We start from the raw sequence: 24,346 nt of genomic DNA, 5'->3' as shown, positions 1-24,346 counted from the left end.
CGGGAGGTAGGTCCTTTGCAAGGTAGTAAGGTCATGAGGGTGGAACCCTGGTGAACGGGATTAGTGCCCTTCTAAGAAGACACAGCGGAGGGCTGCTTCCCTTCTCTCCGCCACGTGAGGACACAGTGAGAAGGCGGCCACCTACCGACTAGAAAGTGGGCTCCCAGTAGACACTGCACTTGCCAGCACCCCATCTTGGACTTCCAGCTTCCAGGCCTTTAAGGAATAAATGTCTGCGGGGCGCCTGGGTGGCTCAGCGGGTTAAGCGACTGCCTTCAGCTCGGGTCACGATCCTGGGGTCCCAGGACTGAGTCCTGCATCGGGCTCCCTGCTCAGTGGGGAATCTGCTTCTCCCTCTGACCCTCCCACCTCTCGTGCTCTCTCTTTCTTCTTTCTCAAATAAATAAATAAAATCTTTAAAAAAGAAGAAGAAGAAATAAATGTTCGCTGTTTAAGCCACCCAGCCAGTGGTCTACTTGTTAAAGCAGCCCCCGCCAAGACAGCTCTCCTATGGATTCCCCACAGAGAGGACTTCCCCACCCTCCCTTGGAGAAGACCCCCTCCCCCCACCCCTGCTTCCCTCACTCCACCCCTTCTCCTGCTTTTCCCCCCACAGCTTCTTGTATTAAACGATACATGTAAATATCTCATCTTGCACATATACAAAATTCACTCATGTGCATATTAAATATATACACTAGATTATATGCCATATGTAAATTATAGCTGATACACAGGCCTCTCTCACTTAAGAGGAATAATCCTAATTTCTAGAACTGTGTTAACAGGCACTGACATATCTGGTGAATTACGAATGAATGAAAGTTGGGGTCTGCTTCAGAAGACAGCATCAGAGAACAAGTCATTCAAGGATCGAGGCTGGCACACTAGATGCACTGTGGGCTGTCACACCCATCGTCTCCATGAGACATAACATGGAACGGTGGCCAAGAGAGACGATTCTGGAGCAGGACCACCTGGCTCTGAAATCCGGCCACGTGGCTTCAGATACTGTGCTTAAAATCTCCACATTATGGTTTCCTCATTCACTTTTTTTTAAATTCTTTTTTTTATTTTTAAGATTTTATCTATTTATTTTGAGAGGGAGTCTGTGTGCACATGAGGAGCGGGGAGGGGCAGAGGGAGAAAGAGAAGCAGACTCCCCACTGAGCAGGGCGCCGGACATGGGGCTTGCGGGGCTCGATCCCAGGACCCTGAGATCAGGACCCGGGCTGAAGGCAGACGCTTAACTGAGACACCCAGGCGCCCCAGTTTCCTCATTTATAAAATAGTGATAATCGTACCTACCTCATGGGTTGCTATGGACACTAAACCAGTTAACACAGTTTTATCGGTTACAAAGTACCTGGAATGTAGGAAGCACCCAAGTAAATGCTACGTATTCCTCAGCTTTGTCATTTAAGGGCGCTTCCTTCTCTTCTACAACTTTCTAATCAATGACTGTTCCTTAACATTTCTTATTTTATGATATCCAGTTATTACACTTGACCTATTTTAGTTGCTTCAAGTTGCTTTTTATCTCTATGTTCTAATTCCCAATATACCCGTGATTTATCAAAGACGTGCATGTGCAAGGTAACGTATCAAATGAGAGAGAAAACTTCAGGAGAATGAGCCCCTCCTGATCTCCCTGTTCCCACCACAATGCCTCCAAGACAACTCTTCTCAGAATTTTCTGGTTTGGTTTCTTAGGAGTCATCTCCATAACTTGAAAAAAAATGCTTAAATGTCTTATTCTTGGCTCACCGCAAGGATTTTCCTCATAATATTTTATTTCCTCTGTTCACCACCTTCCTAATTTTAAGTACTCAGGTCTTCATTTGCATTTCCACCAATTCTTTTCTTTGAACCAAAACTGCCTTTATTCACAGACAACATGATTGTCTATCTAAAAAAATCAAGGCACGTCACAAAAATGTTACTGAAATTAATATGTGGGTTCAGCACCTTACCAAAGAACACGGAAGGATGGCAAATAAACACACAAGGAGACGCTCGACATCACTAGCCACTAAGGAAACATGATTTAAAAGCACAACGAACCCCCACTATACGCCAATCAGAGCATCAAAAATGCTAAAGATGGCGCACACCAAGCGTCGATGAAGATACGAAGCAACTGGAACTCTCACACACCGCTGGTGGGAAAGCAAGATGGCACAACTCTAGAATTCCACCCACTTTTAAAAATCCTGTCCTACTCTGCCATTTTAGAAAATGAGGACATTTGCGCATTTATTCTCTCCCCTCCCTGCTTCGACATCATCCCAGCTTCTGTCGATTATGCTCTTACCCTGTTGAGGCTGCTACTATCTGCCATCTTGCCTGCGTGCAGAACCAAGTCCACCACGCTTAGGCCACAGTCTGACCCTAAGCGCAGAAAACCAAGAGAGGGCACCTGTGTGACTATGATTATGTCGCCAAGCCAACTGCCAGGCGAAGCAAGGAATTAAAATTGTGTCTCTGACCCGAAGTCATGACTACAGATCCACTGTCATAACCCCATTCCTGCAACACTTCACGCATTCCCGTCATTCTCCCTCTGCTATCACCCACGTCAGGAACTCCAGCCAAACCCCTCTGCCATTTGATACGGGTCATCAGACTACAAATTTTGCCATCATCCCGTTTTCATTTGATTTCTCATTTAAGGAATGTCCCATTAGCCTCAAACAACCTTCAAGATTCCGTAAGTCTTCAAAGCGTCTTCTGGATGACTTCTAGGATCTTCTCCTGTTCCACCTAACCAGGCACTAACTGAAACACTGATGTCTCAGTATGTGAGGCATGGAGTTAGGTGCTCTGTCAGGTAGGACAACGACAGCCATACACCATACAATCTAATCCGACTAAGCAATGAAGGAAGCAATGCTTCCTACGACGAGCATCTATCCTAGTTTGGAATCTATCATATGAACTTTCTGTTGCCTACCAGTGTTCTGTTTCCTTGACAGGTAAACATGAGTTTGGCTTTCTTCAACGAACCTCCATATCCAAGACTCATCTCTTTTTAAAGATAAAGGTATGTCGGCCTCCTCACCCATGCTGAGGATGCATTTAAATTCTGATCAGACTTGAGCCAAGCATCCCACTTCTCACCCTTGGCCCCTGGGAATAAGGAAGGAGAAGGCTTCTTTCATGAGAAGTGGGGCACACCAGATGCTACACCCTATGCTTCAGATCTGCTTACCCAAGGGCTATAAATGTGGCTGTCCGGAGCTTGACCTGTAAGTCTTACGAAATAATGTACATGGAGCTTTTGTTCTAAGAACCTCAAAGGCCTTCATTTCACTTGGCCTCACAACATGCCTTTGAATTAGCCAGGAGCTGGCCTATCAATTCTCATTCAACAAATGGGGTGGGGGGGGGTGGCTATTCCATAGAAGAGGTCAAGTCACTTGAGCAGAGGTCACCAAAATGTCAGGAGAAGGGCAGAGCCAGCCGGAATCCCTGATTCTCCCACCAGGGCCCTTGCTGCTCCAGATTCAGCCTGTGCAAATGTATGCAAAATGTCTAAAAACACAGGAAGCACGACCCAGGGAAACCAGGAGATAAACTCTGCTTGCCCTAAGTAGTACTAGGGGCAGGGGAGTCGCCAAAAGATAGCTTCCCTTCCGCTCAAAGTTTCAAATACTAAGAATAACAAATTACAAGGATTCTGTACTGGTTTTGTAGACCTTTTTATAAATTAAGTTTCTCTCTCTCTCTCTTTTTTTTTTCCTCCCCAGGGAGAAATAGAACATTCTAGCTACAAACACACTGTAAGCAAGCACCTTCAAGTTAGCTCAAAGTGCATAAATTGATACAAATCCTTATAGAACTTGGAGTTACTCGTCCTTCTACTTCATTCTTCTAAAGGAGAATAAAGGTCAGTAACAAGCCGTGGGAGCCGAAGACACTGGAGCCGTCAGGCCGGGTGGGAGACACGAAGCGAGAGAAGATGTGGTCCCTGTTGTCAGGACTCCAAGTCTGCTTGGAAAGATAAGCTGAGAACAAATGAAAAGTCAGCCTGGAGGGAAAGCTCCGTCAAGAGCCAGAAGAGCCAGGAAGCCAAAGGGGATGTGGGCCTGAGAAGTGGCGTCAGGGCAACCGAGGGCAGGAATCAGCGGCATCGACAGCTCTCCCAAACCCTGGGATGTAGGTGGCCTCATGAAACTCTGAGGCCACTTCCTCAAACGGAGAAGAAAACCTACGATTCAGTAAGAATGAACGTGATAAGCCAAGGTATGGAGGAAAAAAAATCAAAGAAAGATCAGGGAATGATGCTGGTTCTCAGACGTCTTCTCTTCTTTGTCTCTAAACCCTTCCGGTGAAGTCTCGTTTCGTCCCGTGGCTTTAGACACTGGTGAGACATCGTAAGGCTGTCTCCATCCTGGGGCTCTCTCCTTACAGCCACACCCGTGGCGCTGCCTTCTAGACCTGGGTGTTCTACTCATCCACTCCCATGACCCGAATCACTGCCCACAGCCAAGGACCATCACGCCCAGTGTTCCCATCACAGACCTCTCCCCTTACAGCCACCCTCCACCTCGACACCCCACAGGTATCTCCAACGCACGTTCAACACTGGGCTCGTGATCACAGCTTTGAAAAAATGTCCCAGGTCTGGCCCCAACAGCCCCTTGCAGCCCTTTCTCCGTCCACGGTACCCGCCCTACCCATCACGTGACTACAGGGCTCAAAATGCATTGAAAACCTTCAGGACTTCATATCTTCTTCTGCGCTGTGGCTGGTACACAGTAAGTTTGAGAAGTGGCACCTGCGGGCACATCATACTCCTACAAGGATGACAGCGACAATACTGAGGATGAATGGTCCACAAGGGCCAGACTGTGGATGGTTTTGTGGACCAAACCACAGCACAGGCACAGCAGATCATCTAAGCATCTGGGGTCTGATGATGCCAAAACTCGAATCTCTAATGGCAGGCATTATGAATACTTAAAGGAAGGGGGGTATGGAAGCCATTTGGGGAGCTGTTCCAATAGACCGGGCAAGAGGCGTTCATAGAGGAAATGTAAGTGAGGAGAAAGAAGGGTGTGTTTCTCTCGAAGTCCTTAGGACTTGGAAGCTGCACAGAAACCGGGATGAGCAAAACAAAAGTCTGCTAAAATTCTGGAAGTCAGCAAAAAGGACGCGGGTACCTTGGAAGCAAATTTAGAATCTGGGAAGGGACATATTTTCAGTTTTTTAAAAGGGGCCAGCTACGAGGATAGCTGATATAATCTACAATGCCAACCTATAATATAATCTATAATCTATCATAGAATCTAGAATCAAGTCAGAATCCTAGAGGTACTTTTCACAAAGGCTGAGAGTTGGGATCACAAGAGTGGACGAGTGAGGCTGAGTTCCTCAACTGTTCTGAAAGCTTCTGGCCATGTAACAAGGGATACCAAAAAAAAAAAAAAAAAAAAGAAGAAGAAGAAGAAGAAGAAGGGGAAATCTGGCCTTAAACAAGGCTGCTGGTTGGGAAAAGAACACGGAGCAATGGTAAAGCTAGAGGCTAGACTGCTAGCATTACAAAAAGGCAGGTTAGCTGGGAAGTTGAAAAAAGACCATTCTGGCTTAAGGAAATCATTTATCCGTCCATCCGACCAATGTTAACAGAGAAGCCTCTCTGCACTGAACACCAAAGTAGGTGCTGGGAATACAACAGTGGCCAGAACCCAGTCCCTCCCCTTGGGGAAACCACCTTCCCGTGAAGGAGGCAGACAAAGAAGAAACCAGTAAAAATGTAACCACAAGGACTGTCTATCATCACCTCCGAAGCTGTGAGGCACGCATGGGGGACACTTAACACCGAGTTCTATAATGCTTCCAGAAGTCTTCTCATTACACAGAAAGGGACTCTTTCTTATATAAAGGTAGCACCAAATGCAATGATCCCCATGTTTATCTTAACAAACCGCCACGTTGGACAGGGAGTTTTGTAGAAACTGCAAAGCTACATAATGGAGCCCAACCGTATGCAAACCTTAAAAGCCAAATTTCCATTGGTTTCTACAAATCTAAACAAAAGTCAAGTTTCTCGCTTAACCCTTCACATGAGAGACTTCCCACCTGACCCATTCCCACAAATCTTTACTCTGTCTGAACAGCATGTCTTGGAGGAAAAAAAACAGTCTAAGGGCATCATTCAAAAACAGCTCGCAAAGGCAACAACACTTGGTTTTTGTTTCTGGGTAACGCATCGTAAGCCTAGGAAGAGTGTGGTTCACATCACTCCTTAAAGAAGTTACATTTCAAAAAAAAAAAAAAAAAAGTTAAATTTCTCATATTCACCTTTCTTGTTTTATTGCAGGAACATAAGTTCATTTTCCGATGGAAGATGGACATCAGGAAATTTGGGGGGATTTTCTATGCCATTTCTCCCATGGGAAGAGAAATGCCTTTGGTAATCTACCCCCTCTAAAAGCATCAGACACTAAAACTGAAACAGTTATCGACACACCCCAAAATTACAACTCTGTTTAAGTTAAATGAAAGTCTATAGAAGTGTGTTTTGCGCCATATTGCAGTAAATGCATACTTTATAAAGAGAAAAAAGAAACCATGAATATCTCAGCCTGAAGGTAGCAACTGATCTACCTGAACTGCCCTGAAACAGACGTAAGAAAAACATGTTCTTTATTGGCCAGTAAATGGAGTGAATGAGAAATGACTCGAGCCACTTTGCCGTACAAATAGAACTCTTGCGGCCCTCCCTCAAAAACTTTTTTCTCTTGTTAAAAAAAAAAAAAATCAATTTCAATGAATATGAATTTATTTGGCAAACACAATTCAGACAATATGGGTGTTATCTGGTTCCCAAGATCACAGCAGCTTCTCAGCAGCAAACAATGAATGAAGGGACTATCACTGCTCAAAGTCACAGAAATCAAGGGCAAAAGGAAAAAAAAAAAAAATCAAGAAAAGGCAGGTGTGATTTTCAAAGACAGTAAAGTGGGGCCGGTTGGTACGGGAGCAAAGAGCTTTTCATCCCTGAGTAGATCCAAAAGCCACCATTTTATGAGACCATAAAAGACACACTTTGCTCTATATAATCTTTCCAAGAATTGGGGAAGGTTGTGACAACTTGGGAGAAATTTTCTTTGCAAACACCAGCTTTAATAAATTATGACACTTAAAGGAGCAAGCAAACCATCAGCAATCAAGAAATTTACTCCAGAAGTAAAAGAGCTTGCCCCAAAGTCTGAGTCGCCAAGAGGCCCCTAGCTTAAGGCTCTTTGCATTTTGTGCTTGAACAGCAAATTCAAATGGAGACACTCCGTGCCTCAGTGAATTTCCGGCAGAAAAAAGAAAAAAAGTTAAATTGTTCTTAACATATTTTTATTTATTTTAGAGATTTTATTTATTTATTTGAAAGAAAGAGAACATGAGCCGTGGGGGGTGGGGGAGAGGGAGAAGCAGACTCCCCACTGAGCAGGAAGCCCAATGTGGGGCTCGATCCCCAGAATCATGACCTGAGCTGAAGGCAGATGCCTAACCGGCTGACCCACTGAGGTGCCCCTTAACATATTTTTCAAGTAGAGTCTGTTTTTTCTTATTAGTATTTAGGTTCTTCCTAAAATACATGCATATGAACCTTCAGGTGAGCATTATATGAAGAAGTACAGACATACCCCAGTTTCAAGGCTGTGTTCCAACACGCTAGCTTATTCATCCTGGAGAACAGACAGGGCAGCCTCCTAAGTGAGTCTTCCCCATTTCCGGGTTGGATCAGACGCCTACTCTACCAGTTTTACCATGATTTCTTGACAGAAATGAAACGTTGCAGAGGGCCCTCCCTGTGCCCAGACGAGACGAAAGAGCACTGGCTGAGGAGTCAGGGTCAGCTCCTCAGTGAGCGCAGGCCTCGGTCTGGGCCCCTGCACGGGCAGCACCGCAGCGGAGGACAGAGAAGATCTGGGCTTTCCAGATCCCAGGTCTCGGCCCACCCCTGGGGAGTAAAATCCATGTGGCGGGTCGGGATCAGAGTTTGCTAGAGGTTGTAAGTGGGAAGGAACATATCCAGAAATACCAAAATGCATCTCATGGGGTACTGTTAAAGTGTACTTTCGTGAAAATTTCTTGTGAATATATTTGTTATTTGTAGGTCTCTGTATGCTGGCTTTCAGCACAGAATGCATTTCTTTCTTTCTTTCTTTTTTAAGATTTTATTTCTTTCTTTGTTGGAAGGAGAGAGAGCACAAGCAGGGAGAGCAGAGGTAGAGGGAAAGCGAGAAGCAGGCTCCCCGCTAAGCAGGGAGCCCGATGCGGGGCTCGATCCCAGTGGGATCATGACGTGAGCCAAAGGCAGACGCTTCACCGACAGAGCCACCCAGGCGCCCCCAGAATGCAATTCATAAAGGGCCATACAAGGCTCCACGATATCTTCAAACTTCTGTGTGCGGAAATCCTCACCCCCCCAGTAAGACTGTATTAAGAGATGGGGCCTTTGGGGAGGGGATTAGGTATTGAGCGCAGGACCCTTAAGAATGCGATCAGGGCCCTCAGAAACAAGGGACCCCCGAGGGCCGCCTCATCCTCCTTCCACCGAGTGAGGATACAACGAGACGTCAGCAGCCCGCAGCCAGCCATGGGCACCCTGGTCGGGGACAGCAGCCCCCATGACTGTCAGAAACACACTGCTGGGCTCAGAAAGCCACCCTGACCACAGTGCTCTGTTACTGCAGCTAGAACCAAGGCAGACAGAGTCTCTTCGGCTGCCGGTTCAGGTGCGACTGAGTAACTCAACAGCCACGTGCGAAGACTGGTTTGGAGGAGCAAGTCCTCTGAGACCACGCGGCAGCTTGCCAGGCCCCCTCCCTGGACAGCCACACAGACCCGGGTGTGTCTGCTTCCAGGAGGGCTCGGACGCAGACGGTCGGGAAGGATCCGCCCAGCAGAGTCCAGGGTCCCCTGCGGCCACCTCTACTGCCCCTGGCCACAGTCTGGGTGACGGATGAGGGCAGGGCCAGAGAGGACCCAGAAGCCCGGCCGGCTGCGGCTAGAGCCCAGCAGAGAGTGGAGAAGCTGGATTAGGATGCGATCAGCAAGAACGATGAGATGCATACGAATGAGGTTGGGGGTGGGGAGGAGTCCCGGAAGCAAACGCAACAGGAAGACGGGAGGGCTGAGATGTCGTGGGGTCACGCATGGCTCCCGAGTTTCTGTCCCATGTGGCTTGGTGCCCACCGCGGAGTGAAGGAACTGGCAAGAGGACCAGGTATGGGGAGGAAAAAACCAGTCTTCTGGCCTTAGCCATGGGAAATGTGGGAGGCCTTTGAGATACCCAAGTACAAGAACAATGTCAGTGCCATCACCTAGATCTCTTAGAGAGGCCCCGGTTGGAGAACCAGATTTTAGATCAACTTGGGTCTTCCTTTTTTAAATCTCCTCTTCCAGAACTGCATTTTGGGGTGCACCAGCATGAAGCAAAGAGAAGAATGTGGCTTCAAAATCAGCAAAACCATGACTAGGCCCTCAGCACCACCCCTTACAGGCTCTGTGCTCACGGGTGCCTTATAATCCGAATAGGTTTCAGTTTCCTCCACCGTCCGCGGGGATGCTGGGCCTGCGCTCGGGAGCACGGTGAAGAGGAAACAAACAGCATCTCAGAAGTGCCTGGAGCACAGTAAGTTCTCGGCCAAGCCGAGCCAGACCGTGTTTAGATCTCCTCCTCCTGACCCCGCAGCACCTGGTACTGTCCCGGCCAAGCAATCCGCCAGTATCTAGCACATTGAACTGACTTAAAATGTTCTGAAAATGGTCAGAATACCACGGTTTCCTCTTCCGAGACCACCCACAGCTCATACAATCATTCCTCTACCTGGTAACCTGTTGCAGCAACATCCAAACGTAAATTAGGCATAGAGCATGTCTTACCCCTCGTTGCCCACGTACCCTGGTGTATCTCTCAGCCCTAGGAGGACCCATCACTTGGCAGGACCACAACCATCTTAAGAGCTTCTGTGGACCATCTGAAGTCAAGACCCCCACGCCAGTCACAGGAGGTGGTTCTCTTGTGATCCATACGGCTCTGAGAAAAGCCAGGACTGGTTTTTCTCTCTCCCCCAGAATTTCGGGAGAAGCAGGCGGATGGTACCCTCTCCACACACCCCAGGAGTCACCTGAAACACCGAGTGCTTTCCATGGCTTATATCTTGAGCAACAGATCCAACACTTCCTGCCAATACTGGGGTGACATCAGCATCGTCCAGAGACCAACTCGCACTCAGGTTCCTGTAGAGCCCCCACCCCGGACCCCCAAGTCTCTGATTGGGCAGGCCTGGGGTACTCTAGGGGAATTTCAACAAGTTCCCGGGTGATGCTGCCGCCAATGTCCCGCCACACCTGAGAACCCCTGCCCTGGCCTTCTCCCTGCGCCGGTCCCTGGTGGGGCCTACATTTAAAGAAAAATCAGGGGAGTTGGGGAAGTTTTCTACCTGAGGTGCCCTAGGATTTGCCTTGCAGATTATCACAAGCTGTCTTAATTATGAACGACACGCTGACACCTTAGGAACTTGCAGGCCCCGTTTTAACAGTTTGGAATGTTCTGTTTCATGCTTGATAAGTTCGACTTATCAGCTCACTACCATTCCCCTCGGAGTAAACGAAAAGGAACAGAGACCCTGCCTCAGCCTCACACCAGGATCTCTCCACCGAAGCCAGCACTGCTCGCTCCTCCTGCAGGACCCAGCTGTCCTTCTCACAGGAGCGACCACAGCCAGCCCTGAAGAACTTTCTTCACAGCGGAACCTTTCCGCCTGAGTGACCTCCGTGGTGGCCCAGTTCGCCTTGACAGGATGAAGGGGACTCCCTCCTTCATTCAGATATTTACTGGGCACCTACTTGGTACCAAATGCCTGAAAAACAGTGTGAAAGAACCATGGTCTCTGCCCTCCGGGACCTTCTAGAGTTGAATGTGAGTTGGAGCAGAGGGGACAGGAAAACAGGGTCCTGGGAGGACCCGTAAGTACAGGCATCCAGTGTGTAAGAAACATGTCTCAGTACCCACGGTGCTAAGTAAAGAAAACATACGAAGATGTTAGGTTAGATGAGTGGAGAAGGCCAAGGTCGCCCGGAGGAGACGACACTTAAACTGATTAACTTAGAGAAGCTTAAAGTCCATTCCTGCCTGTGTACCTGAGCCAAACTCACTACTCAGCCACTCCGGGGGCTTTAAAAATACGTTTATCTGATGCTTGTAAATAATAAAAGGAAGGGGGCGCCTGGGTGACTCAGTGGGTTAAGCCACTGCCTTCGGCTCAGATCATGATCTCAGGGTCCTGGGATCGAGTCCCGCATCGGGCTCTCTGCTAGGCGGGGAGCCTGCTTCCCTCTCTCTCTCTCTGCCTGCCTCCCTGCCTACTTGTGATCTCTGTCTGTCAAATAAACAAATAAAATCTTAAAAAATACTAATAAAAGGAAGAATACATTTTATATTCAGATTATTATTTCTGATAAAGAAAGGGTTAAAAAAAAAAGATCATTCATAGGCATGCTGGTTAAAAAAAGGCTGGCGGTCTGGTGAATGAACCCTATTTATGATGAAAAGGACCACAAGCAAGGATTGAAACAAATGATATTTCTAAAACAGTCTGAAAAACAATAAAATCATTCGCATAATTATGAAATGTCCTGGAGTTTTGAAGAGTGACACCTGTTTGAATGCATAAATTGTTCAGTGCACATTTTTACATCCCTACCATGTGCCAGGCAGAGTGCCAAGTTCCAAGAATACAAAGATAAATAAAACATGCCTAACCTTCCCATTGACAAATATTAGCGAAACACCTAGGACATGCTTACTACTCCCTCAAGCACATCCCAGCGTCGCTTTTTATTGCTGCTGTTTTGTTTCCTTTCTTGATTGAAAATTGTTACGCCCAAAGATCCAAAGATCACGATGGCAGGCATGGTTGAAAAAGTTAAGAAAGAAGAAAGCGTGTATTAAATGTTGAAAGCCCACTACCCAGCATGGTCAATCTACTGGATTTCTTGGGCCAGTCTGTCAAGCAAAGAAATGGGTTTTTATGGCTCGCCATAATTCCATGCGCCTCCCAAATCCCTTGCTCAGCATTCCCGGATACAAAGGCTTAAGTATCACCTTTTCCCTACAAAATAAATTTTTTTATGGTCCTACCTTTTGCCCCACAACGTTAGTTCCAATTTAAGGTAATTACACTCTCTAGGCCCCCAGTGCTTGTAAGTCCAACCCTTGCCCGAAGAACCTCGGCTTGAAAAACCCACATGCCCAGTTTCTGTGGGAGCGATACTGTCCACTGAGTGCCCTACACTTCATCACCATTTTCCGAGGGACTTTCTAAAACCCTTAGAGAAAACAAGTCTCAAGAACTCGCTCACCCACTATGCAAACTCCCCAAAACCTACCGCACACCTGTTGTTTACTCAGTCCCATTAGCAACACAGAAAACTTTCTACAAGAGGAACGTGTACGTCAGGGAGCTGCCCCTTCAAGTAGAGGTTTGGACCTCAAAATAATGCCCGGCGGGACGGTGGGGGTGGGGGGTTGCTGTTGAGCAAACATGGAACCATGTTCCAATTATTATCCGTACTTGAAATCTACATTCCCCAGGAGTAACCCCATTTGAGTAGGGTTCCTGTACTTTACTCTTTCACCATCTCCTTTATCCACCTCTGGTGAAACTAGACAAAAGTAGATACAACTGAGAAGGGGATGCACAAAATCCAGCCTGTTTTCTCCAGTTTCCTCTTTTATATCGAAAGGAACCAGGCTGAATAAAGTACTTACTTGATCAATGGCAGCTAATTACTTACTATTCAATATTTCAAAAATTTCATCAGATTAAGTTTAGAGGGTTTTTTTTTTAAGAAAAAATATAATTTTCTGAAGATTTTATTTGAGAGAGAGCATTTGCAAGACAGCACAAGCAAGGGGGAGGGTTAGAGGGAGAGGGAGAAGCAGGCTTCCCGCTGAGCAGGGACCCCCCCCCCGCCCCCCCCCCCCCCGCAAGTGGGGCTCCATCCCAGCACCCTGCAGTCATGACCTGAGCCGGAGGCAGACGCGTTAAGCCACCAGGAGCCCCTCAAAGAAAAATATTAAAACAGAAGGCTAGGTTTCCTCCCTCTCTGACTCGCCTGGCATTTAGCATTGCCATAAAATAGTCCACAAATGAACAGCTAAGCTACATAATGTACAGTTCTAACTGGACAGTTTTTTAAAGAAAAGGACTCTTTCCAACTCCAGTTAATAGATTTGATACAAAGAACAGGTTTCTGCAACAAATACATTTAAGACTTGATATTTTACAGTGTCGCTAATGAAGGTTCTAGCCATAGTGTTAAAAAAAAAAGAAAAAAAAGGTATTTTTTTCCCCAGGATATCAAATGTTCTGACTCACCATTTCACTCAAGTACAAGTAAAATGAAAATGCAAATGAAATGTATACATATTTATGACTTTACCGGCTGTATGGCGGTGCCACCTTTGGCTTCTGGCTTTATTTACCAGGAAGAGAAGCTTGGAAAACCACCATACATTTGTATTTCTATTCAAATAGTTCCCTTTCCTCCAGCACTGGTTGGGACAAAGTATTAATTGAGTCTGGTGATATACGTAAGTGAAGAGAATCACAGGGACGAGATGAAAACAGACAAATATTTTCTCTTTAATGGTAACTGCTTGGATGAGAACATTTAAAAATATAAATACTAAATCATTTAAAATTATGCTCCTTCACTAATAAGTATTAGCAAACAGAAGTTTTCCTTTAACCTCCATGATTTCTAAAACTCAAAATGCACCTTCACCATAGAATTCCCAGCAAAACCTTAAATACGAACCTTCTCAAGAATTCCACATTAGGGGGCGCCTGGGTGGCTCAGTGGGTTAAGTCGCTGCCTTTGGCTCAGGTCAGGATCTCAGGGTCCTCGGATCGAGTCCTGCATCAGACTCTCTGCTCAGCGGGGAGCCTGCTTCCCTCTCCCTCTCTCTGCCTGCCTCTCTGCCTACTTGTGATCTCTCTGTGTCAAATAAATAAATAAAATCTTAAAAAAAAAAGAATTCACATTAGGGGCGCCTGGGTGGCTCAATGGGTTAAATTAGCCTCTGCCTTCGGCTCAGGTCATGATCCCAGGGTCCTGGGATCAAGCCCCGAGTGTCAGGCTCTCTGCTCAGCGGGGAGCCTGCTTCTCCCCCTCTCTCTGCCTGCCTCTCTGCCTAACTGTGATCTCTGTCAGATAAATAAATAAAATCTAAAAAAAAAAAAAATTCCACATTAGCTCTGCTCCTCCTGCTAAACTTCTGTGTGACCCCCAGCAAGCCAATTCACCTCTCTATGCCTCAGTTGTCCTACCCGTAAAGAGGGCCAGTCTCTGAACTATTTAACATGTAATTTCTTTATCACAAAGACATACCTCAATTCCAATGGCTGGATCTGTTAATAATATTTAAGAACCATTCTACTTCTTCCTCATCCCTCTTCTGAAAATGAAAACACAACTTTTGCGTATATAGGAGGGAGGGATGGAAAGAAGACCCTTAAAGGGGAACAGAAACTAGGTTGGTTTTGTTAATTAGGTTTCCTCTCTGAAACCACCAGCCAGTATTAGCAGCTGCTTGAAATTTACTCGGGGGGGGGGGGGGGAAAGTGGTTGGTTTCCCCATTTCAAGACTAACTCTTTCATAAAAGGGCGCAAGTCAATTTCTAGGAATGTGTCTTTCAGCCAGCTACACAATACTGAAAACTAAGGGAAGGGGAGGCAGGCAAAGGAGCATGACAGAGATGACATGAGTCTATTGTCTACACGGAGAAAGAAAAACTCTTCTTTATAGGATATGTTCAGGAAAAACATCAACAAAAGCACCTGTACGTGCCAGCTTCAAGAGGTGCACCTCTTGCAGGTAAATTACCTTACGGGTCAGCAGATGCTGGGAATTTACATGATGCGAAGCTTTGTTCTACAGCATGTGTTTTCCTTATGAGGGATCTCATTCACCCCCTTCGTTCAGTGGCGATTTATTGAGTACTTACTATACACAAATTCCAAGCCTAAAAATAAATAAAGGTATGCATCGACTGGGATATTCGAGGGAATCTTGATACCTATTTTAGAGTAGATCAGCCCACTGGGACATTTCCAAGTCAAGTAATAACACTGAACAATATAGATGCTAAGCTAAAGTGCCCTGGAAATGTCTTCCCTTCACTAAATGGGACAGCGTCAAGGGGATGGGGGAGTAAATCACAAGTGGAACAGAAAATTAGCTAAATAGAATGGTGAAACTAGAAAGAGAAAGATGATTCATTATGAATCTCTGGTTTCATATATGGGACACCTGAGGCTCAGAGGTGATATGATTTGGCCCCAGGGTCATACAGCCAAACAGAGTCCCAGAACTGGAACTCTCATCACTGGCAGGCACGAGGAACAGCCCCCGGTGTATTGCAGTATCCATCCTGTCTCCTCCCCACCATCAGAAGTGGGCCAATGGCATGATCTGCAAAGCCATAGACCGGACATCAAGAGCTCTGAGTTCTAGCTTTGTAACCTTCACTAGCTTAGACAGGATACCCCAGAAAACATCCCCGTCTGAACCTCAGTCTCCTCACCCGTCAAACATGAACAGTGATTCACAGTAAGACAGCGCAGACCACAATAAATGCAGAAGCCGTCTGGCCACTGGGAAACCGTCCGCAAGTACAGAACCGGCACTGGGCGGTGATGGGGGCCGGGTGGGGGGGGTCTATCAGAGAACCTGCCTGTGACTCTAAGTCCAGGCACTTATTACCTTGATAAGTCCCTCAGTCTGTGAGCCTCACGTTATTCCTGAGTATGTGGTCAAAAATCTTTGCCCTGCCTCCCTCGGAAATGGTCAGAACTTAATAAAAGCACTGAAAAGCATTCAGAAATAACACGGCATTGATTCAAGTGCAAGCTATCATTAGGAGATCCCTCCAGTCTCCTTAATTTGGACAGAAATGTAATGTGGTTTTACCACTCAGTTCTGAACAGTTTTCCTTCTCCACTAAGATGTCATTCCTCGCGAGGCTCAGGTTTCCCGGCCCTCTCCCGGGGGGGCTCCAAGTCTCCACTCCCATCGCTGTACCAGGAATGCACGTGCCCCTCAGCTCAGACACCATGCACAATGCTTACTCAACGAGCTGCCACCGGCATGGACTTGGCTGAGAAAGATTTTTTTCCCAGGGCCTCCTCTCAGCTGGAAATGCTCTGACTGAAGCTTCCACGAGCACTATTTTACTTCATCGCATTAGAGGGGTAATGAAACCAACCCTCAGGCTTTTCTCCAACAACTGCAGAGCACTTCAGCCTTTCCACGGAATGAGAGAGAAGTCTGAGTGCACGCTTGTCACCAGAGGGGCAAAAGAGGTTCCCGAAATCCATGCTCAGGAGTGCAGATGGGGAGACTGATCTTTTTTTTTTTTTTTTTTTTCTTTGCAGGAGACGAACACATTGTGAGGCCGGCCCACCCAGTGTCTCAAGGGTCCCTGACCCTAGAGGTAGGTAGGGCCTGGGGAGGCTGAAAAGGTCCTGCAAAGATTTGGGGGGGGGGCATCTGGGGGTCTGCAACACTCTGCCCTCAGAGAGCATCAGAGGAACTAGCACGTCCTTGTTAAGAGCCAGGTGAAAGAATTCATCAGCTTATCCAAACAACTTCTCTGGAACAGGTTTCTACCCAACAACACCAGGCACCAGAGACGAGTGAGCAGGGGGGATAAGAAACACAACAGGCTCATCTGCATAGATGAGAGAGAGATAAGCAGACATTCGTTGTCTTCTGTTCTGGGGACTCCCGGCTCCGGCCTGACGAATGGAACCCCAGCATTCTCCCTCTCCTTGCCCCCCACACGCCCACCCCAGCCCCCAGCCCCAGCTGTTGAGGCGTCACGTTGATGGGGCTGGGGGAGGGAACCGGGGAAACGCAGAAGTCCGCTGCTGCATTTAGGTTGGAACCGTACCGCACCTGTGCAATCCGGCTCCGGCGCCAGAAAGGACCAGAACACCGCCTCGCAAGCCCCTCCGGAGATCCCAGGGGCGCCTGACAAGTTCGCCTGTGTTTACTGCCCGGGGGGGAGGGTGGTGGGAGAGCTCTCCCGCCGCTGCCAAACTCAGCTCGTTCCCCGGTAGAGGGGAGGGAGCTCCCGCTTAAGCGAACCCAGAGAGATCCCCGAGGGTCACTGCGGCCGGGGCTGGGGGTGGGGGTGAGCGAGCGGGTCCGTGCTCGCGGGGAGCGCGCAGCCGTGGCCCCAGCGGAACGAAGGTCCCACTCCGGTGGCCGCTGCTCACCAGCCTACCCCCCGCACAAGGCGAACAAAGTGCGAGCGCAGAGACGTCCGGGGTTTCCCAGGACGCGGAGCCCCCGAGCCCCAGCCCCGGAGGAGGGTCTGGGGAGGAGGGGCCGGGGACGCGCAGGAAACTTACCTCACCCGGGCAGCATTCGGGCGCCTCTGCTGTCGAGACCAGTTGCGCCACAGTCGGCAAGTTATCTGGATGGAGTTGCTTCCCCCCGGCGCCGGGAGATCTGTGCGGGCGAGCGGCGGGAGGGGCCGGAGGGTCGGCGGGGCGGGGGCGGGGCGCGGCGCGCGGAGCCGGCAGGTGCCGGGCCGGAGCCGCTGGGCCAAACTCGCCCGGGACGCGCCTCGGCGGGGGCGCGCGGCTGCGAGTGTGCAATGCGCGCGCGCCGCGGCTAGTGTGTGCGCGTGTGTGTGTGTGTGTGTGTGTGTCCCCGCTTTCCCCTTCCTTCCCCGCCAGTCCTCCGGCCAGACGGAGCGGCGAGCGTCAGCCGGAAAGCCCCAGCCGCCGGAGCGCTCTGCTGCCCGGCTCGGCCTCAGCGCGGCGCGCTCGGGGCGGCGGGGACCGGGGGCCGAGGAGCAGCGGCGCCCCCGGGCTCGGGCTCGGGCTCGGGCGCGGGTCCCGCCGCCGTGCGCGCCTGGGTCGGAGCGAGGCGCAGGGAGAGCAGTCTGCGCGGCGGCTGCCGAGCCTCGGGGAGGCTGCAGGCCCCGCCCGCCGACCGCCCAGGCTCTTCCCCTTTTCTCTCCACCCCCTTGCTCCAGCCCCGCACGCCCTGCAGGGAAGCCAGGCCGGTTTGCAGCAGCGGCGGCGGGACTGTCCGCCGCAGTCGGACTGGGCGCCCGAGTCGGTGCCCCGGGATGCGGGGCTCTGTCCCGCCGCCGCCTGCCTAGCACGGGGAGCCGGGCTGGGCCGGGTCCCGAGCTCTGGCCGGTTTCTCCTAGGCTCCAGGGTTAGCCAAGGGCTTCGCGGCGGTTCTGAAGTCTTGCAGCCCCGCTAAAAGCCGTGTTTGGGATAGGGCATCCTCCCTCCTCAGGCCACCGAACTCTGCAGCGCCTGGTCGCCTGCCCACTGGACTCTGCTTGCCGCGACGCCCGCATTTAAGCACAGAAGCCCCCTCCACTAGGAAGGGACAGCTAGGATTCCGAGGCGACGGCGTGCCCCCTTCTAATGACAGCAGGAGTTCCCAGGAAGTAGGACCTACCCAACAGGCAGGGTAGGTTGGCGAAGGGGTCACGGGGGAGGGGAGGCCGGAGGGACGTCAAGAGGTCCAGAGCGAATGGGCTGTGATGGGAGAGGGGACTAAATCTTCTCGCGGGCGCTGAATGGGCGCGGGGACCCTTGCAATGTCATCGGATGGCGGGGGAGCGGAGAGGGTGGGGGGTAGATCTGAGGACTCTTCTTGGAAAAATGCTGTTTTGCAAGCTATCGCCAAATTTGCTTAATAGGAACTGAAAAGGTACCTACCGGATCTCTCCCAGATGAATGGAAGCAAGTGGTATTTCTCACCCTCGCCATTTCCTTCCTTACCCCTTGTTTAAAAAAACAAACACACTGATGTAAAATCTGGGATGCAGTGTGCTGGAGGGAGAACAGCACTTCATGGTCCTTATCCTCAGATGTCCCTGCCCTGGCGAGTCACAATCAGTTTCTGATTGAAAGGATACTCCCTAAGTTCTCAGCAAATGGAACAGCTCTTTGGGGTTTTGAAATCTTTTTGTACCTCCCACTCCCCACCTTGGGCAAGCTTGTTATGGTTTAATAACAGCTCCCAAGGGAGTGCAGTTAATTCCTTGGTGGTGCAAATATCTGTTATTTCTTGGACTGTTTTCCCAACCTGCTTCTTCTAGATGTGTCTGGCCATGACTGGGAGTTTTAGGGCATCGTGTGTTGAGAACCCTGTGACTTCGTTCGGGTTTTATCTTGGCATCCTAGACTCTCCAAATCTCAGAGCAGGAGCACACATCTGGTTCAGCTTGCTCCCTTTGCAAAAGAGAAAACTAAGATCCGAAGACATTAGGTGGCCCAAGAGCCAGAACACAGGTTCCTGGACTCCCAATTCCTGAACAATAAATAACAGAAACACGGGATTAGCAAAGTTCAATTTGGGGTCGATAGAGGGGGTGGTGGAGAAAGAAAGGAACCCTTCCTCTGCCTGCAGTGAATCACTGCGTAGGGGGCAGCACCACAGGGCTGTAAATAGCAGGCTGGCTGGAATCTGGGAACGGTGATCCCAGTCTCCCCCTCTCCACTTCTCACCCCTCTGGCCCATCCGAAACCCAGGGATTGGAAAAATCTGCCTCCCAGAGCAGCAAGTGTAAATGCAAAGCCAGTTTTCAGTATTTCCTGGGAATGTGCGGGAGGCCAAAACAGATAAAACCAAACTTAAATCACAGTGGGTCGGGGGTCAGAAACATTACATATAGATGCATGCACACACGTGTGCAAACAGTGGCCCTTTCCCATTAAGAGACTGACTGAGTCCCTCCTCTAAAGCATGGGCACCAACAGCCTTAGGTGTCCAGAGGCAAATCACAAAGCGGACTCCCCACTGGCTTTGTGGAGAGCTAACTCGTATTTAACAGGATTCTCAGGAACTCTACCAAGAGCTTTATGAGGCTCATTACGGTGAATTAATTCCTGGAATGAGGGACCACATAGTTACTGGTCCTATACAAGACCTGTTCTTTCTTCCTGGTTCTGTTTCTACATAAACCTCAACAGGAATTTGGGAAAGTCACCCCCTAATAGAATTTAAACAAGATCAGTATTACTAGTGGTGGGGACTCGGCCAGAAACTTCGGGAACATTTAAAAATTAGAGATTGCAGGTCTTGTATGTCACTGAATAATCACTGAATTCTACTCCTGAAACCATATTGTACTATATGTTAATTAAAATTTAAATAAAAATAAAAAATAGAAATTAGAAAATGCTCATCTAATTGTTTTAATTTCAAGTGGGACTTCTCTGATTCTAGATTTTAGTCCATTTTCTTAATAATGCTATTTATACTCCCCTATGAGAAATATGTCTAGATTACTTATAGTAGATTTTATGGCATTAATGGCCCCCGTGAATGACCTCCCTTTATCCTTTGTCTCTAATTTTGTAGTGCCCGCCCTCTCTAGGCTCACCTATATGGTTAACTTTGCCCAGTGGAATGTCAGTAGACTTAATGTACATGAAGCCTTGCCAAACGCTTGTGCAACATGCCTCTTAGAATTTCCAAAATCCAGAACACTGACAATACCAAATACGGGTGCAGATGTGGAGGAACAGGAACTCTCTTTCATTGCTGGTGGGAATGCAAAACAGTAGAGCTACGTTGAAAGACAACTGACGGTTTCCTACCCAAGGAAGCGTGACTCTCTCCATATGATCCGGCAATGGCGTTCGTTGATATTCACCAAAGGGAGCTGAAAATGAAACCCGTTCCATACAAAAACCTGTACACAGAGTTTTTAGCAGCTTTATTCATAATTTGGACAAAACTGGGAAGTAACCAACATGTTCTTTAATAGGTGAGCAGATAAATGACCTGCGGTGTCCAGACACTGGAATGTTATTCAAGGGGGGGGAGGTGGTGGAGAAGACCGAGGGGAAACTTAAATGCACGTTGCTGAGTGAAAGAAGCCAGTCTGTAAAGGCTACCTATTGTTTGATGTCAATCATACAGCATTCTGGGAAAGGTAAAACTATGGAGACAGTAGGAAGATCAGTGGTCACCAGGGGTTAGCGGGTGGGGAGGTTTGAATGAGCACCGAGGATTTCTGGGGCGGTGAAACTTCTCTGTATGATACTACAGTGGTAGATACGTGTCGTCATACACCTGTCCCAAACCATAAAGGGTACAGCACCAATTCCTAACGTCAGCTGTGGTGTTTAGCCAATATTGATGTGTCAACGTAAGTTCACCATTTGTAGCAAGGGTACCACTCTGGGGAGGGATGTTGGTAAGTGCGGGGGTGCTAAGCATATTGGGGGTGGGCAGGGAAGATATGGGAAACCTCCATACCCTCCCCTCAATTTTTTTTGTGACTCCAAAACTGTTCTAAAAAAGTTTATTTTTCTTTTAAAGTTTGTGCATTTTTGCTTTTGTTCTTGGAATTCTGCCAAGAAGGACAAGCCCACTAAAGGGGGCACCTGGGAGGCTCCTGGGGGGTTCAGTCAGTTAAGCATCTGCCTCGTGATTTCTGCTCAGGTCGTGATTTCAGGGTCATGAGCTCGAGCCCCGGCGCTGGATTCCAGGCTCAGAAGGGAGTCTGCCTGACATTCTCTCCCTCTCCCTCTGCTCCTCCTCCCATTCTCTCTCTCTCAATCTCTCTCACATAACTAAATAAATCTTTAAAAAAAAAAAAAAAAGGCGACAGACCCTGTGCTACAGAGATGAGTCATCACAGCTGAGGCCATTCTTGACCAGCAAGCCCTCAGGAGACTGCAGAGGCACAAGCAAGTCCGAATGAGATTGGCCAGGCTTGGTCCACATCACAGACCCACCCGCCTCTCCCACCACCCCCCCGGACTCACAGATTTGTGAGAAATAATGCAGGGTGACTATTTTAAGCCACTGCTGAAGTCATCCACTGCCTAATAACAAACCACCCCAAAACTAATCCCCCAAACCCCCCACCATTTACTTTTTCTCATGATTCTGTGAGTCAGCTGGGCACTGGCTAGTGTCACTCCCTTGGCGGCAGTCAGCTAGCTGCCGGCAGCTGGGCTGAGCCGGAAGGTGCGAGAAGCCTTCACTCACACATCTGCCTCCACATGTGGTCTTTCCAGCGGGCCGGGGGCTCAGGCTGCTTACACAGCAGCGGACTTCCAAGATGGACGAACTGAAAATTTAGGACTGAGCTTGGAAGTTGTAGGAAGCTACGTCTGCTTCATGCTATTCGTTAAAGCAGGCACGAGACCCACCTGATTCAGGGAGAGGGGAAATACCCTCTCCGTGTTGATTTGAGGGCCGGTAGGGTGTACAGGAACAAAAGGCCAGATAGCAGCCATTTTGGTGAGACCATCCCGCCTGCCAAGTTTTAAGGTGGTTGTTACTCTGCACTAGATACATTCTTCGAAGCTATAGGACTTCGGGCTAGCTACAGATCATTTCTGGACCTTTCTATGAGATGAGGGAGTTTGGATTTCTCTAGGGTGCTAATGCATATTTAACTTTTTCTTTAGTGATATGTCAAGGGGAAATAATCCAGAAGGGAGTTGCCAAAGGGAGTCTGGGCAGCACGGGGCAGCTGTGGGTATGTCTAGCAGTTCCTCTGCCCCTAATTCTTCTGCTAGGGAAAAATCCCTCAAGAATTCACAGGAAAGACATGCATGGCCTCCACGGACATCAAACGGTAGAAAAGTAGAGGCTGCATCCTTTCACAACTTCTCGAGGATCATCTTACATCACCTTGCCTTCTCTTCTAGAAACCTCATTTCTGAGCAGACAAGAGAGGCCAGAGGCTTAGCTGACTCCCCACTACAACTTGAGGTGCTCATTTCAGAGGACTCGTTGACCCTAATTTCAAGTTTGCTCTTTAGATCAGTGAAGGATTGGACACCTCACCCCCGATTCCCTTCCTTCTTCTTCTCCGGTACCATCTTCCCTTTCCTCGAGCTCTTGCTCTGTGGCATCTTTGCTTCCTTGATCCCATCCATCTCCTGTTCCTCCTCCCTCTCAGGCTTGAGAAGAGCACTGAACTAGGAGTCCTGAGGCCTGCTTTCTCATTGCAACTCTGCCCTTGCAACAGGGAGGCCTGCGTCCTCTCTCGGATTGAGATTCCTGGTCTGTATCATGGGAGTGTGAGACAGGAGGCTCAGAAAGGTCACTTGCAAGCCTGACAGTCCCTGATCATTGGACACCTGCTGGACACTCTGTGCCAGGGCCTGGAGCAGGGTGAATAGTGAGGACTCAGAACCCTTAGTAGGACATACACGTGGATCTCAAGCACTTCCCATGGCCTCCGCACTCTTTCCATAACTTGATGTTGTTGTTGTTAGACTACATGCCATTCTGCCAGCTGCAAGCCCAATTTAACTCATTATTCTTTGCCTGGAGGTCATGAGAGGTTGGCATCCTCCTAGCTCTCCTCAAGGCTAGCTGATGTCTGCATTCTTCAGCGAGAACCATGATGGAAAGGGGAGGCCCAGTGTTAGTGGGCACACAGGTCTGACCCTAAAAAAATTCTCTGCAACACCAGCTAACTCAACTAAGAAATATGAAAAAGAGCCAAGAAATCGGATTTTCCTAACTTTTGGAATTTCCTAAATTTCCAAAGAATTTTCCTAACAAATTCATACCAAAATATAAGATTATATGCATCGAGATTCTAATCATGCAAAAAAATAGAGGCACATGAATAACTCCTGAAAGAGACCAATTACAGGGGCACCTGGGTGGCTCAGTCAGTGAAACATCCGCCTTTGGTTCAGGTCATGACCTCGGGGTCCTGGGATCGAGCCCGGCACCAGGCAAGCAGGGAAAGTCTGCTTTTCCTTCTCCCTCTGCCTGTTCCCCCACTCCTGCTCATGCTCGCGCTCTCTCTCTCTCTCTCTCTCTCTCAATGAATAAAATCTTTTTAAAAAATAAAGTAAAATTAAAGAGACCAATTACAAATTACAGTTTTGTGCTAGGGGGAGGGAATCCTAAGATAAGGACAAATTTTGATGTTCCATAGATTTCACATTTAAAAAAATTAAAAAAAAAAAAAAAGCACACGCCACTAAATCCTTTAGTCACACTTCCACCAGCCTGTACCATCTATCGTCTGTGGTGCTCAGCTATCCTTTTCCCTTTGCCATCTTTCTCTTGTGACAAACAGACTCCCATGTGTAGCTTTTCTAGGTGAATTTTTCCCTTGGTCCAGAAGTTACAAAAAAAAGTCACCGTGTTTGCTTTGAAGACCGAACGAGAAATGAGGGAATGTCAAAGGGAAGGGAGGAGGAAGGAAAACAGAGAAAGAGGGAGCAGCACAGAGACTCCAGCTGCCTTTCAGGAAGCAGCATGAAGACATGTGAAATGTGTACACACATTTGTATATCAAGTCTG

General features: G+C 48.5%; 1 protein-coding gene across 1 annotated transcript in view; it reads right to left on the bottom strand.

The window, feature by feature from the left end:
- Window positions 1-17,939, bottom strand: part of PIP5K1B (phosphatidylinositol-4-phosphate 5-kinase type 1 beta) — a 287,921-nt gene extending 269,982 nt beyond the window's left edge. The window contains exon 1 of the mRNA XM_080819587.1: window positions 17,434-17,939. The gene's annotated coding sequence lies outside the window, so the exon portion shown is untranslated. The remainder of the gene's footprint in view (window positions 1-17,433) is intronic.
- Between the last annotated feature and the right edge of the window lie 6,407 nt (window positions 17,940-24,346).

The sequence above is a fragment of the Martes martes genome (genome assembly GCF_963455335.1).
Source record: "Martes martes genome assembly, chromosome: 12".
Classification (NCBI taxonomy): domain Eukaryota; kingdom Metazoa; phylum Chordata; class Mammalia; order Carnivora; family Mustelidae; genus Martes; species Martes martes.
This window is presented reverse-complemented; position numbering and strand designations above follow the sequence as displayed.